This window comes from Phyllobates terribilis, unplaced genomic scaffold (assembly GCF_046119375.1).
Source record: "Phyllobates terribilis strain yellow unplaced genomic scaffold, ASM4611937v1 Scaffold_1__5_contigs__length_1240528914, whole genome shotgun sequence".
Taxonomy (NCBI): Eukaryota; Metazoa; Chordata; class Amphibia; order Anura; family Dendrobatidae; genus Phyllobates; species Phyllobates terribilis.
The window spans coordinates 1191123615-1191139271 of record NW_027362761.1 but is presented as its reverse complement, the minus strand read 5'-3'; the positions used below and the strand labels follow the sequence as shown (position 1 = coordinate 1191139271).

Here is a 15657-nt window from a genome sequence, read left to right as displayed (position 1 = left end):
CAATTCTCCCCTATCCAAAGCTGCAATACGCCCGTTACAACACTTGTCATAACATTTATGGCTCCAGGATTTAATTTCACTGGTAGACCAATCCAGTACAGGATTGTGAAATTTTAACCAGGGCAAACCCAATATTACTGGAGAAGGCAAGTTATTCAACACTACCAAATCCAATTTCTCATGGTGAACACCATTAATAGTGAGAGGAAATTCACTGACCTTGAGAGTAATATTCTTCAAAGGGGAACCATCCACAGAAACCACAGCAATGGGGGATGATAAAGGTTCAGGTTTTAAATTGAGTTTTTCCACGAATCCCCCATCAATAACATTCAGTGTAGACCCGCAATCAACAAACACCCGAAATTCCATTAATTTTTCCTGAGCAATCGTGGAAGCAGCTAAAAATATACCCTTGGAATTTAAACAGGCAATACGGGCGTGACTGACCATTTTTTTTTCTTTCTTCATACGAAGCTCACAGCCTTTAATCAAATGACCAGATTTTCCACAATAGAAACACAAGCCTTCTGAAAAACGACGGTGTTTTTCTTGAGAGCGAGGTGCCACCGATCCAATCTCCATCGGTTCACCACTGTTAGTACACACATTATCATAACCAGAAACTGACATAGCAGAGGATTTGCTCTCATTAACCCTAGCACGCAGTCTTCTGTCCACCCGTATAGCTAATTGCATAGCCTGTTGCAAATCCTCAGGTGTAGGATAAGCAATTAGCAGGTCTTTAACCTTTTCACTGAGCCCAGCAAGAAATAGACTTTTCAGAGCAGAATCGTTCCACCCTGTTTGAGTGGACCAACGACGAAAATGTGTACAATATTTTTCCATATTACCTGATCCTTGTTTTAAACGTCTCAACTCAGTCTCAGCTGATGCCACACGGTCAGGATCATCATATAATAGTCCTAAAGCAGAAAAAAAACTATCCACTGATCTGAAGCATGTATCACTAGGTTGCAAAGAAAAGGCCCACTCCTGAGGCTCTTTGCGCAAAAGTGACATTATGAACCCTACGCGCTGGGATTCATCCCCAGAGGACTTGGGTCTCAAACGAAAATACAATAAGCAAGCATTTTTAAATGAAAAAAATTCTCGATGTTCACCAAAAAATAAATCCGGCAAACATACCTTAGGCTCCAAGAAATATGCTCCAGGACAGTTACTCACGTGCTGACGGAGCTCGGCCACTTCCAGAGAGAGTCCCTGCAGGTGTTTAGCCAAATCCTGAACCGACACCATGATGGAACAAAAAAAAATCTTTCCTTAGAGAATTTACAGGCTGGACTTACTGTTATGTTCTGCTACCAAAGCTAAGGAAAGAGAGGAGATCTGTCCCTACTATAAGACTCAGCTGAATCCCTACGATGTAACAGGGAACCTGATCCTGCGATCAGACCTGCTAAAGTCCTAATCTAGTCTGTACGGAGACCTATAGATTTGGGGAGGGAATCCCTACAAGTACTAAGGACTGGGAGGAATAAGGGACACCTCCTAACAGAAATAGCAGCAGAAAGACGAACAAACAAAATAGATAGAACCTAGAGGTCCGTAGACCAAGCAAACTAACAGAGTTAGATACAGAGCACAGGCTAGCTAGAAAGTAGATATACAATGAAGTCCAGCAAAGCCAGAAGGGCGGAGCAGGATTAAATAGGCCAACAAGGTCATGTGACCAGCAAAGGAAAAAAAACCTAACAGCAAGGTTCTAACAGCATGCATTGCTCCACAAATGCACGGCTTCGTTTTGGATCCCCATAGTACCGTGGTGGATCCGCAGGAACGAGTGCTGATAGATCCATTTGGGCTGGTGAGTAAATCGCCTGGGCCATAGCTTGAGAAAAAAAATTTTCTTGGTGCACGTATTCGCCAGACAAGGATTCAAAATGTCTCTGAGAGCGAAAGGCCGTGGGGCTCAACGGGAACCATGGCCTGAGCAAACTGTTACGCTCGCGCCCGGACTGACTGGCGTGAGCGTGATTAGTGATCCCATTGTACCATGAACCGAGGAGTGCCTGGAGGGGCGTAACTAAGTATCAACCCAATCTGACCAAGGTTGCACGGCGGCTTAGTCGACTCCGTGGACCAAGGAGGAACGGAGCAGAGGGACCAGGTGCGACTCCAGGTCAGACCCCGGTCACAGTTGTTGACCCACACCGGGGAATGCAGGAACAGGCAGGTTAGACTGGCATACAAGCAGGTGGGTATTGGCAAGTACGGCTGGTATGCAGACAGGTGGGTACTGGCAAGCACGGCTGGAGTGCAGACAGGGAGGAACTAGCAGGTTGGAGCGCAGGCTGGATAGGGTCCAGTACAGACTGGGAGACAGGTACAGAGCTGCAGATGCGGTAGACAAGCAGAGTAAAGCGAAACCGCCGGAGCGGAGGACAAGACAGAGCAGAGAGGAACTGCTGGTGCGGTGAGCAAGCAGAGTGGAGCGAAAACCGCAGGTGCGGTGGGCAAGGCAGAGCAGAGCGGAACCGCCGGAGCGGTGGACAAGGCAGAGCAGAGAGAAACCACAGGTGCGGTGGACAAGGCAGAGCAGAACCGCCGGAGAGGTGGGCAAGGCAGAGCAGAGAGAAGCCGCTGGAGCGGTGGGCAAGGCAGACCAGAGAGAAACCGCCGGAGCGGTGGGCAAGTCAGAGCAGAGAGAAACCGCTGGTGCGGTGAGCAAGGCAGAGCAGAGAGAAGCCGCCGGAGCGGTGGGCAAGTCAGAGCAGAGAGAAACCGCCGGAGCGGTGGGTAAGGCAGAGCAGAGAGAAGCCGCCGGAGCGGTGGGTATGGCAGAGCAGAGAGAAGCCGCCGGAGCAGTGGGCAAGTCAGAGCAGAGAGAAGCCACCGGAGCGGTGGGCAAGTCAGAGCAGAGAGAAACCGCCGGAGCGGTGGGTAAGGCAGAGCAGAGGGAAGCCGCCGGAGTGATGGGCAAGTCTGAGCAGAGAAAAAACGCCGAAGCGGTGGGCAAGACAGAGCGGAGCGAAACCGCTGGTGCGGTGGACAAAGCAGAGCAGAGAGGAACTGCCGGAGCGGTGGGCAAGACAGAGCAAAGGGAAACCACTGACGCGGTGAGCAAGCAGAGCGGAGTGAAACCGCAGGTGCGGTGGACAAGGCAGAGCAGAGCAGGGCTGAAGGTGCAGGCAGAGAGGACAGGGCTCTGTTCACATGGAACAGACTGGAAAATACAGGAAGATGGCTAGAACACAGGAGGAAGATACGGAGGAAGGGAAAAGGGACAAGCAGAACCAGATACGTACACACAAGGTACTTACTATGAAGTAGCGAGTGGACACAAAACTCACAAACAGAAGTACAGAGACAACGTACAGCAATAGGCTGGAGACGTATTAGGGGTGCACCCACAGCAGCTATAAGAATCAGGAAGTAACCGGGCCGCCGCCCTAAGCAGTCAGTAAAGACACATGCACACAGCATGAACTGGCCTGACTGACAGGTAAGATTGAGGTCTTGCATAGTGGGAGGTGGTGCACTATGCAAGCACGCCGCCAGGGATGTTACACTTTCCTTCCCAAATCTTGTCCACATATCCGCACGTTCATCCACACGACCCCCGTGACTAGGATCGGTTTCTGATTAGCCGCCGTCACTCGAATTAAAGTTTCCCACTCTGGCTTAGCCATCGCCTGGAAGTAGCGATTGAAGCATGACTAGGGCATAGTCGTTACCTGTGCTCCGGTATTCACCAAACAGTCCACTAAGATTTCTTCGAATTCAGCTCACAGGATGGGACAGCCTGCAACCAGATGTTCAGAATTGTGCTGGATGGTTTGCCCTTCTACTTCCCCTACAGTACGCCCCACTACTGCAGGGGCTGGAAGTTTAACGGCGGCCCTGGACATTCCTGCAAATCACTCCGACATTCTCTAGCAAAGTGTCTTTCACTTCCATATCATCAGCACTGTGCAACCTGATGTCCCTCTCTTCGTCCGCGTGTGGGAGGGGCCCTTGACATCCAACCGGCTGGCCGCAGTGAAGAACACTGGGGCCCCAGGTAGATTGTCTCAGGCCGGGGTTCCGCTGGTGGATGATATTGAGGACCTTGGTAACACAGCCAACCCACAGACGTTGTAGGCAGGGGACCGTAAGGGTTCAACAGACCAATGTAGGGAGGTCTAGGTTCAAGGGCCTGAGGGAAGATCCAATAAGGATCTGCTAAAGCCGGTTATGTTAACTCAGCGGCGGAAATGGCTCCCATCCTCTTTTCCATCTGTGTCAGTTTTTCTTGAATAACATTCAGGAAACTCTGCAGATCCTGAACTATCCTGAACAGAGTCTCTTCATTCCCTCCGCCCCCGACAGTCGTGGAGGCCTGAGTACACACCACTCCGGAGGCACAGCTGTCTTCCTTACTTCGGGCCACCGCTTCTGCTAATATTTGTCAAATACTTAAGGCCCAATCCACCCTCACTTGCTCATGCAGAATCTGTCTCAGAGAAGTACTGTAGAGTCCAAGAATAAATTGTTCTAGTAGTATCCATTCTACAGATCCCACGCCGCCTACTCCGTCTGGCTCTCTCTTTTGTACCTCTGCAAGTACTTCCTGCAACGCTTCGGCGTATTGGGAGACTCTCTCCCCTTCGCGCAGCAATCAATAGAAGAATTTTGCCCGGTGATGCCTCGCACTAGCGGTTTCACCGTATATCTCTTCCAGAAGCTTCACCATCTCTTCTAAGGTGCTACATGTGGTTTCCGGTTGCAACAAAACATTTCTGCGCCCCTCACCTTGCAGGGTGGCCAGAGCGATTTCAACTTGTAGTTCTGGGCTGACATTATAAATCTTGGCAGCGCTCTGCAATCTGGTGATCCAGTCTGTCAGGGGTATATTCTGGCCATCAAATTTGGGCAGAACACTAAACAACGTGCTCATAGGGAGGGCCCTTGCAGGGGCTACACCATTAGCTGCGGTACTCACATTAGCCACATTGCTGTCGGCCATCTCCATCTCTGTAACAGTACCCTGCTCGCAGCGCCACTTGTATCGGTGTCCAAAGAACACTGCAAGGCAGGATTCAAGTATGGCACAGCGGACGAGAAGACTGAAACAAAACTCCGGCTAAAGGATTTATATGTCGGGAGATGAAAATAACAATATTTACAATAATGATATTACCAACATGAACATAGTTTGTGACTTGCTCCAGCTATATTTTCCTATGCGCCAGCTATGGCAATGAAAGCTCAGAATCAACAGTGCACAACCAGTTTCACAAACTACTCTGAGCTAATCCCCTATATGACTTTCCACTATTCGGGCCAAACTGCTACAGCGTCCTAGCTACACATCGATGGGTCACTCACGCGTGGGCAGATCAGGTGCAGACGGCGGCCGCCGCTTGTTCTTGGTGGGAAAGAATGGCTGACACGCAGTGTTGTGTGTTATCTCAGGTCCTCAGTTTCCAGGGAAAACGTTCTTCAAAAAAAGGATAAATTTATCTACTTCTTGACACAGTCCCAAACAACAAATCTTGCTATAGTCCTTAATCTTCTCTTTCCATAGATTAACAGTGCCTTCTTTATAGTCTCTGCTGATCAGGGAAGCTGACAGTGTCTCCCTGTTACCTCAGACACACACACATCCACACGAGGTCTCTTCTTCCTGGTTCTCCTTTCTCTCCCAGCACATACTAACAACAGCAGGGGGAAGAGACTAGTCCAACACCAAGGCTCAGAGGGGAGCATGATGCTTTAAAGTCACAGTATATTCAATGTCCGGTAAGGGCCTATCCCTTACATATGTGGTGTTTCCCACTTACTTCTGGCCAGCCGGCCTCTTCTGACTCCAGGAATTCCTCTTCTGAAACCAGGGCAGAAATCATTTTGGAGGACAAAGAGTTCATAAAACCACCAGAACTTTACTTGGTAACTGGAAGTATTTACAGTATATACAGGCTGGTATAAAGGATAAGGCTAACAGGTTGTCATCTCTCCCACAGGTACCGGATGCAACTTCAGACCTGGTTTCTGATCTAGGTGAAGCATCTCTGTTGCTTTCTTCTCTAGCCCTAGAGTTTCTTCCTCACCAATGACAGTATATCTGGATCCCATTTCTCTCCGCTTCTGAGAACTTGAGTCCTGACTTCTTCTGCAGCCTCTCAAACAGGATGTGCCCCCAGGACCCCGACGACTATCTCAAGGTTTCCAGGCTGGCTAAGGGAACTGTGGCAGAGGGATTCTCTGGCGATCCACTGTCCAGGATACTAGGCCTACGTTTACCCTAGCAGCCCCTACAGAGCCTGCTGGTTTATGCTGTACTGCACAACTACTGACTGTGCTCACTTCCTGCACTTGACACAAGCACTTAGTTCCCCCTCCCTCTACTGGGCTGGCTGCTACAGTTAAACCTACCTAGGCCAAACTGCAGCCCCAGAGGGTTCTAACTTTGGGAGCGTACTTTTAACTCTTTTTAGTATCAGGTGCAGGCTATCACCTCCACCAATACTATACTACCACGTGGTATAAGCCATGGAGCAATTCAGAATTAATGAGCATAGTGTGAAAGGCTCCAGACATAACCAATTATCCTCTCTCGTACTACAGATATTAGACTATTGCTATATCATCTAAGTCAATCCACATGGCTTTGTATACATATTGATGGAGCTGCAGGCACTACTTGCTGCAGCATGTACAATGGCAGAAGACCGAACTGCGAACGTTTTATATAGATTTGAGATATGCATTTGGTGTGGCACACAACTATAAACCCATCTGGAGTAGCAGATATTTTGTTGAGTAGCCCTATATATTTACAATGCGTTTTTTGGGGCCAATTCCGAGAGGATTAACAGCATCAAAAATGCATAAAAAACTTACCGTGTGCACATAACAGGAAAAACAGGGCTCTCTCCCTATGAGATTCCTTTTTGGGAGCTTTGCTAAGATTGGCTATTTTCCTCAACAGTTGCAGCACCTACACAAGGACCTAACTGGATGTCAGTGCTTTACATCAGACATTTTCTTTTCCGTACCAGACACAGAAGGAATAGAGGGTGCAGCAATGCTACTCACTTGGGAGCAACCTGAGGTATCACAGGAACTATCTGTATTGAAAGTCCGGATGGTTTATTTCAGTCCTCATAAACCACATTACAGGAAACTCAAATACAGCCTTTGTCCGCCATAAAATGTAACATAAAACAACATGTTCATACAATAATGCTGGTTAGCTCACCTGGTTAAAAGTCCATTTTTTTAGTCCTGTAGCAAAGGAACTCAATCCAGGAGATCTACACACCTCCACATGCACAGCCATGTGTGAGACAAACTGCTCTTAATTTCCACAGTGAACCCCACCCAGGGGTGGAGATATGTTGAGCAGCCGTCTCTCCCCACTCTTCAGCTGCTCACAATCGATCTGTCATGGCCGATTTAACCCCTTTTAGTCCTATATGTACTAAAGCATTACTCAAAGTTTATCTTCCAACCACTAGGTGTCCGACAGCCATCTTACAAAGGGTGTAATTCACTAAAGCATGAACACTGGGTTTTCGTGAATAATTAGAAGAAGTTTGGGACCCAGATTTGAGGGGCCATACCAAACCCAATTAATTACTCCAACCTTAGTTAAACTGGAAGGAAAGAACCAGTGGATTCATGCTTCTCACTGGAAAAGTCATTATCAGCCAATACGAGAAGTCAACCCACATAATTCTGTATAGCTTCAATTTATAATCAGGAATAACACAAGTACTTATCAGAAACGTATGCATTACCTCCAGGATGAGTGGGATAATGTGTTCATAAAAACACCTCCAAGTTATAGTGGAGTTCACTAATAATACAGACTATTGGCTTTGCACCCAGCCACATCAATGCCCTACCTAGCCATCCCATTAACAGAAGAGGAGTTGATTATCCTGAATAGTTGGAATATAAATGCGTTGTATTTAGAGGATAATTTCAGGGACACAAATAGTAGGACTCCCAGTAGCTGGGTGGGTTAAAAATCCCAGTTGGCAATTTAACCTTATAGGGTACGTTCACACTAACGTATTAAAAAAAAAAACTGTTCTATTCTCTTCCAGGAGAGTTGGATGATTTTTACTCGTCATCCATGTGCAGCATATATGCAATCCGTTTTTTCTTTACTCAGCAGCTACTAATCATTTACAGTTTCCTATATTACAGAATTGTAATGTATTCGTAAAAATCAGACGCCATACCGATGGTCCGCATGGTGTGCGGTTTGTTTGTTTTTTACTGCTCTACCCTTATGAATCTGGTTGACATGTTAATGGAATCCAATATCAACTATCCTCTGGAGTGTATGCTGTTTGAGGACCTAATGCTTATTGGTGGTTACCTAAGGGAGCAGGAGGAACATTCACTTTGGTTCGGCTTCAGCCAGCCACATGGGTTTGGGGAAAAAAAGACCTACTGTACAATATCATGCCAGCACATATGTTAGCGAAAAAAGACAATGAGAATGGGAACCAAAGCCAGGACCGTAATCCATGTACCATGGGAGAAGAAATTTGAGATACAGTACAGTCCAAAAGTTTGGACACACCTTCTCATTTAAAGATTTTTCCTGTATTTTCATGACTATGAAAATTGTACATTCACACTGAAGGCATCAAAACTATGAATTACCACATGTGGAATTATATACTTAACAAAAAAGTGTGAAACAACTGAAAATATGTCTTATATTCTAGGTTCTTCAGAGTAGCCACCTTTTGCTTTGATGACTGCTTTGCACACTCTTGGCATTCTCTTGATGAGCTTCAAGAGGTAGTCACCGGAAACGGTCTTCCAACAATCTTGAAGGAGTTCCCAGAGATGCTTAGCACTTGTTGGCCCTTTTGCCTTCACTCTGCGGTCCAGCTCACCCCAAACCATCTCGATTGGGTTCAGGTCTGGTGACTGTGGAGGCCAGGTCACCTGGCGTAGCACCCCATCACTCTCCTGCTTGGTCAAATAGCCCTTACACATCCTGGAGGTGTGTTTGGGGTCATTGTCTTGTTGAAAAATAAATGATGGTCCAACTAAGCGCAAACCGGATGGAATAGCATGCCGCTGCAAGATGCTGTGGTAGCCATGCTGGTTCAGTATGCCTTCAAATTTGAATAAATCCCCAACAGTGTCACCAGCAAAGCCCCCCCCCCACACACCATCACACCTCCTCCTCCATGCTTCACGGTGGGAACCAGGTATGTAGAGTCCATCCGTTCACCTTTTCTGCGTCGCACAAAGACACGGTGGTTGGAACCGGATTGGAGTCACTAGGTGTGAGGTGCAGGGAGAAGGCCAGAGAAAGGACACACAGAAGGGGGTCCTGCTAAGTACTCCGGAGCTACCTGGGGGTGGGCTGAGCCCCTCACTGAGTAAACATGGGACAACGTGGGAAGTCGTGATCTGCAGCGATGATTTGGAATGAAACAACTGTGAGTAAAGGACCTGAGACTGCATCCCACTGACTCTGTGTTTATAACTGACTCCCTGCACAACAATCACCACCATCCACACACACACTGCCCTGAAGCTAACTCTTCCTGTGGGGAGTTATACCACCCTTGCTGCAAAACCACCAGCTTCAGAGGACTGTTCCGCAGCGGCGGCCCCCTTTAGCCGCACTCCACAGGTGGCGTAGTCGGACATCATAAAAACCTATACATATAAATTCCCCTTGGATTGACCGCCCTGGGTCACGGACCGGGTCACCGCCACTGTGACTACAACCCCCAGCATCCACCGGCCCGGCACCGGGTACCCCACGGCCCACGGGGAGCGTCATATATAATTCCACATGTGGTAATTCATAGTGTTGATGCCTTCAGTGTGAATGTACAATTTTCATAGTCATGAAAATACAGAAAAATCTTTAAATGAGAAGGTGTGTCCAAACTTTTGGTCTGTACTGTATGTGCGAAACATATCCCAAATTTCTTCTCTAATGGTAGGTTTAAAAAAAAAACAAAAAAAAAAAAACGCATATTGTGCAATTGGATGAACTTTTTGACAATAGTACTGATTGTGTTTGCTTTAAATGTATGTTCTACACTTACATGACAGGTGATACTAGTGACTAAACGGCTCACAATTGTGTTAGATTATCTATCTGCTTTGCAAGGAGGAATGTGTCAAATAGATCCATCCTGCTGTCACTATATTGAGCAGCCCGAGGAAGCAAAATTCGAAACGCGCGTTGGGGCTCATCCACACTCCACTAAGGTTGTATATCAGGCGTTTTATATATGTATATATATATATATATATATATATATATATATATATATATATATTTTTTTTTTTTGCATTTTTGTCTTTGGTTGGGATATTTTGAAGTCCTTCCTTTGTTACCACCTAATCATGTGTATGTAATTTACGGCTTGACTTTGGGCATACTCACCGTTGTTAAATATTCTATATACAACTGTTGCACCTTTTTGACAGCACCACTTATATATACGTTTATATTTGCACTAGCATTGAGGTGGTTTACGTATTGTCAGTTCTTTGGGTGTATTATATTCATTTTGCACAAGTATTTTATCTAAATAATTGGTGTGTGATGCCATTTTATTTCTATTATATTGACATGCAGTCATAAGTTCTATTGTTTTTTGGGACCACACTTCTCCCACCTTGCAGCCATTGATTATCTTTGCCTAGATTGGCATACTACCTGCGTGAAGGTGGCACCTTGGTGTCGCTTCTACTCTCCTCTTTCCCTATTTTTTAGCTTATGTGTTTTTACTGACTGTTACTAATAAAGTGTTTTACTTTTATAAAAACTTGCTCCTGTTTCTCACAATCTTTATTGTTTTTTTTTCCCTATATTGAGCTGTCTGGGGTTATGCAGGTAAAACACTATACATAGAGCAAGCGAAGAAAGTGAGCGAATTGTTCAGGACAACAAAATCACAAGAAGATTGGACTCCTGAATGGCCTAGTTGATTATCCTGGATAAATCCCACTGGTTACTGGTTTAAGGGTCTAGGTGGTGGTGGGTTTTCAGGGATATTACATTTGGTAATAAAAGTGATTACTACTACATATATAATTAATCCTATAGCAGTCTTTTTTTAAAAAAAACAAAGTGGGTACACAGATTAACTGGATGCTTCCAGAATTTGTACTAATGAATTTTTCTATTCTAGAAAAGAACAAAAACCCTCCTGTCCTTCTCGCCCATCATGACCAGCTGATCAACCCTGCGGCAGCATCTGAGCCACACTTTACCCTGTCTGCTGTTGGAGTGTTTGGTCACCGGTATGGTTGCCCTGTCTGCTGTTGGAGTGTTTGGTCACCGGTGTGGTTGCCCTGTCTGCTGTTGGAGTATTTGGTCACCGGTGTGGTTGCCCTGTCTGCTGTTGGAGTGTTTGGTCACCGGTGTGGTTGCCCTGTCTGCTGTTGGTGTGTTTGGTCAACCGTTGCCGTTGATGCGGTTGAACCGATCCTCAAAATATCTCTCACTGTATATTTTATGGCATTTGAAGTTAGTACAGGAACTCTAGCACCACCTATTGGAAGCAGAGCACCTAGACAATTTGCATATTTAATTTCCCATAGGAGCATTGCATGGCTTATAAAGACTCCTCACTGAGATGCCAGGTTTGGCTTGTCACTCTCCAAAAGGAAAAAAAGTTACCCCTCAGACCCAAGTTAACACATGGGAAGGGATAGGGGTGGCCTTTTGGTCCTGGCAAGGGGGAACTTTAGCAGTGCCCTTCCAAGGCGGAAAGCAGCACAGCCACGGTTGACCAAACACTCCAACAGCAGACAGGGCAACCACACCGGTGACCAAACACTCCAACAGCAGACAGGGCAACCACACCGGTGACCAAACACTCCAACAGCAGACAGGGTAACCACACCAGAACCAAAAAATACAGCGCAACTGTATTAACTAAGGTGAACAATAATAAACCAAGCACAGGTACCAAAGCATGAACCACCGAAACTCCGACCTTAACCACCCACCAGAACTGAAATAATCAGCAACAAAAAAGGAGGCAAAAAATTGGGCAACGCCCAATGTCCACCCCAGACCACAGAGACACTGGAGGAGAGAGAAGACTGGAGGGAACCTCCGACCATCTGACTGCCCCAGCAGGTACGGCTTTCTACACCCCCTGGCAGCAACTAACACCAGGGGACCCAGCATCTTGGGGTCCACGCACAGCATAATTGCTGGGAACAGCGGTGTCCCGCCTCCCAGCGATGCTAGAAGTGTATCTCCTAGAATACGATATCCGGACTGAGCGAGTACCCCCACAAGCTCTACGCCCCCGGAGGTGACACTCTGCCCCTTCATGGCCAGTGAAGGGCGACGGGTGATCCGCTGGAGAGCCGGAGCCCGCCCAGAAGTATAAGGGGCCCACTCAGGTACGGAGCTACCATTCCTAACACATGAAGAAAGAGGGGGGAAAGTTTAGAGTAAGGAAGGAGTAGGTGACCTAAGGCGTGCCAAAGCCTCATGGGGTGTGGAATTCTCAAAATAACTTACTGAAACAAAACTGCTGAGGTGTGACTGCACTGGGTGCAGGGAGTGTCTGAACTTATTATGCAGCTATGAATTCTGCTATTATTACTATTTTAGAAATGCCTGTATACATGAAGCTATATAATTACCAAAAGTCTCCAAAGAAAATGGGATGAGGTTTATCACATGCCTTGCACTTCTGTTGGTTTCCCCGGCACTGATAGAATCCTTGAAACTTCTGAGTAGAGAATCAGCTACTTTTGCATACCCCTGAAAACGTCTTATTTCAAGGACACTTGTCTTTACATTCCCGTTCATGAATCCCCAGGTCATTTTTTTTTGGAGGGTGGGGGAGGGGGAAGGGTAAATACATTGCCTGACATAGTGATTTCTTTGTTGGGCAATTAATTGTAAGAACTTAATGGGCGACAAAACTTTGGAAAAACTCAAAGGGAATAAAATTAGTGACATCAAGCTTTATTCCCGGAGTTGCTAAAATTTACCGGGGTATGTACAGGGAAAATGAATTGGCGGATACTACAATGGAGGAGGGAGGGGAGCTTGGCCGTACTTCTGATGTTTCAGCACTGACTTCTGACTACACTACCATTGAAGCTGTGGGATTCCGTGGAAGAGTCATCACTGGCTGAAGAAGTTTCGGCTTCAGAAGGTACACGTATGCCTACTCCGCAGTGGACCTTCTATGAGACATTTTGTTACTGTTCCCTCTCTAGTTGTGGTGGTTGGTGACGTTACCTGTGGTGTTGGTATGGAGAGAGATGGTTCAACAGTAAAGCAGATGAACTTTTACTTGGAACAGCGAGTGCAGTCAGATCCTATCCCGCTGTCCAAGCTGCCACTGGAATGGCGTTCCCCAGCAGACCCCAACATCCCTGGTCCCTCTACCTTTCATGATGTTGTAGGATTCCTGTATTCCCATCTTCTTTATGGGGGACCACCCTCCAGGCCCTTATTCCTTCTGTGTCCACAGCGCATTTGTTTCTTTTAGGCCGGGGTCACATTTCCGTATAACACGGCCGAGTGCTATGCGATAAAACGTCGCATAGCTCTCGGCCCAGTGTTACTCTATGGGACTGCTCAGATCAGCGATTATCTCATGCCAATTCGGCATGAGAGAACAATCCGCAGCATGCTGAGATTTGCAGCGAGATTCAATTCACTCACACCCTTACAAGTCTATGGGCACGAGTGAAACATCGGACTGCACTCGGATGGCATCCCAGTGCAGTCCGATATACGCAGAGTCACGCCATGGAGGAGATGGAGAAATCACTTTCTCCGCCTCCTCTGCAGCTGTGCAATCCTCTCATTCGAGAGAAGAGCAGCACAGTAGTATGACACTCGGCTCCCACTCGCAGCAGAGCAGGAGCCAAGTGTCATTACCATATTGAGTGTCATTACCATATTGAGTGTCATTACCATATTGAGTGTCATTACCATATTGAGTGTCATTACCATATTGCATTCGATGCTCTCGTATCGGATGCCATACACTGGTGTGATGCCGGCCTTAGGCTAAGGGTACTGTGCAGACCAGGGAATTCCATCTGCCCCAAGGTTCTTCGTCCTCAGGCTATCCTACAGGTTTCTTCCGGTCAGTCACTTACCATATGGCCCACTGGAACGGTGAATTCCCTTCCATGCTTCCTGGTGTGTTCTTTAGCTGTTCTCTAATCGAATGCAGACTAGACTCTCAGACTAGACTGAAAGTAAAACTTTAGCTCCGTGAGGTTTTGACTATCTATTACCTGATGTGGAGACACGGGGGCATGAGTGGGTGCTATTGTCCCCTGTCCCGAGACCAGATGAACCAGGGCTCATCCCACTGAACACCCGCTCTCTTTTTCCCGTGAGCATAATACTACTCAGACAACACATGGTGAGGGTAAAAGAGTGGTAATAATTTATTGAACCACCAATAGACAACATATAGATCAGTCCCAGCAAAATACCCAAGATTGTGCAAAACCACAGTCTCACCCTTCCACTGGCTCGCCGGGATTAGAGCAGCTGCGACTTCGGGGCTTCCAGGGCTGACAACCCCCACCTGTGCACCCTGCTTTTGGTGGGCACACCCAGAGAGGAGGTAATGACAAGCTTAGGAAGCTGACAGTCCATTGAGGTACGTGACCGGATGGTCTCAACCTAGCTTCTCCGAATGTCTCCATGGGGCCAGGTGACTGGAGGATCACAATCTTGGCTTCCCCAAACATATCCATTGGTTCCAGGTGACCGGAGGGTCACAACCTGGATTCTCCAAACATCTCCATGGAGCCAGATGACCGGATGGTCCTAACCTAGCTTCTCCAAACGTATCCATGGGTTCAGTGATAGTCAATGGAGGAGATCTGTGTTCTTCCAGCTGGGGCCGTGGTGTCCTAAGCTAGAGAAACAGAAAACAACTGGCACCACAATAATAATAAACTAGGATATTGTGCCATACACCCAGAAAGCTGAGATCAGTAACACAAGGAGAAAATGGGGTGTATGGGTGTATATGCGGCACCAAAAATTCAAAATGAATACATACAATATTAATAAACAGTAAAAAAAAATTTCCATTGATATCAAAAAACACACACAGCACATTAAAAAAGGGATAAAAAAAAATGACCCCGTTGAGGACACAGCATACTAGCTTGAATAAATGTATAAAGCTAGTTGCAAGAAACTTGAATTCCCCAAAAAGATTATAAACAGGGGATTGTCAATGAGCAATGATCTAACAGACTCGATAGCACGATATATGTATCAAAAAATAAATAAATACTCATGATAAATATAAATGTATAATATATATGTATGCAATATATACTGTATGTATAAATATAAATATGTCTCCTAAACTGACATCCTGTAGAATGTCAAATCTGTGTCCCTTTTGATGGAGCCATGTTGTCCTGGTAGAGTGTTCCTTTATGGAGTCATGGTGTTCTGTCAAGTCACTCTTGATACAGAGGCATATCCCCCTTATATAATTCACGACTGTCTTTCAAGCCATCATCCAAAGGTCAAGGGGAAGGTGTGATGAAATTAACTCACATTGTTTGAGTATTTGATCAATCTGCCTAGTTTATCCTCCTTTGATTTGCAGGTCAACAAGCTACACGGACCCACAGAATGGTCAATCAACATATTAACAAATATTGATTGTTCAATGACCCTGTGCCCCTGTC

General features: G+C 46.4%; 1 long non-coding RNA gene across 1 annotated transcript in view; it reads left to right on the top strand.

The window, feature by feature from the left end:
* LOC141173218 (uncharacterized) overlaps window positions 1-8513 on the top strand; it is a 30974-nt gene extending 22461 nt beyond the window's left edge. The window contains exon 3 of the long non-coding RNA XR_012252617.1: window positions 5967-8513. This is a non-coding gene — a long non-coding RNA (uncharacterized lncRNA). The remainder of the gene's footprint in view (window positions 1-5966) is intronic.
* Window positions 8514-15657: the final 7144 nt, after the last annotated feature.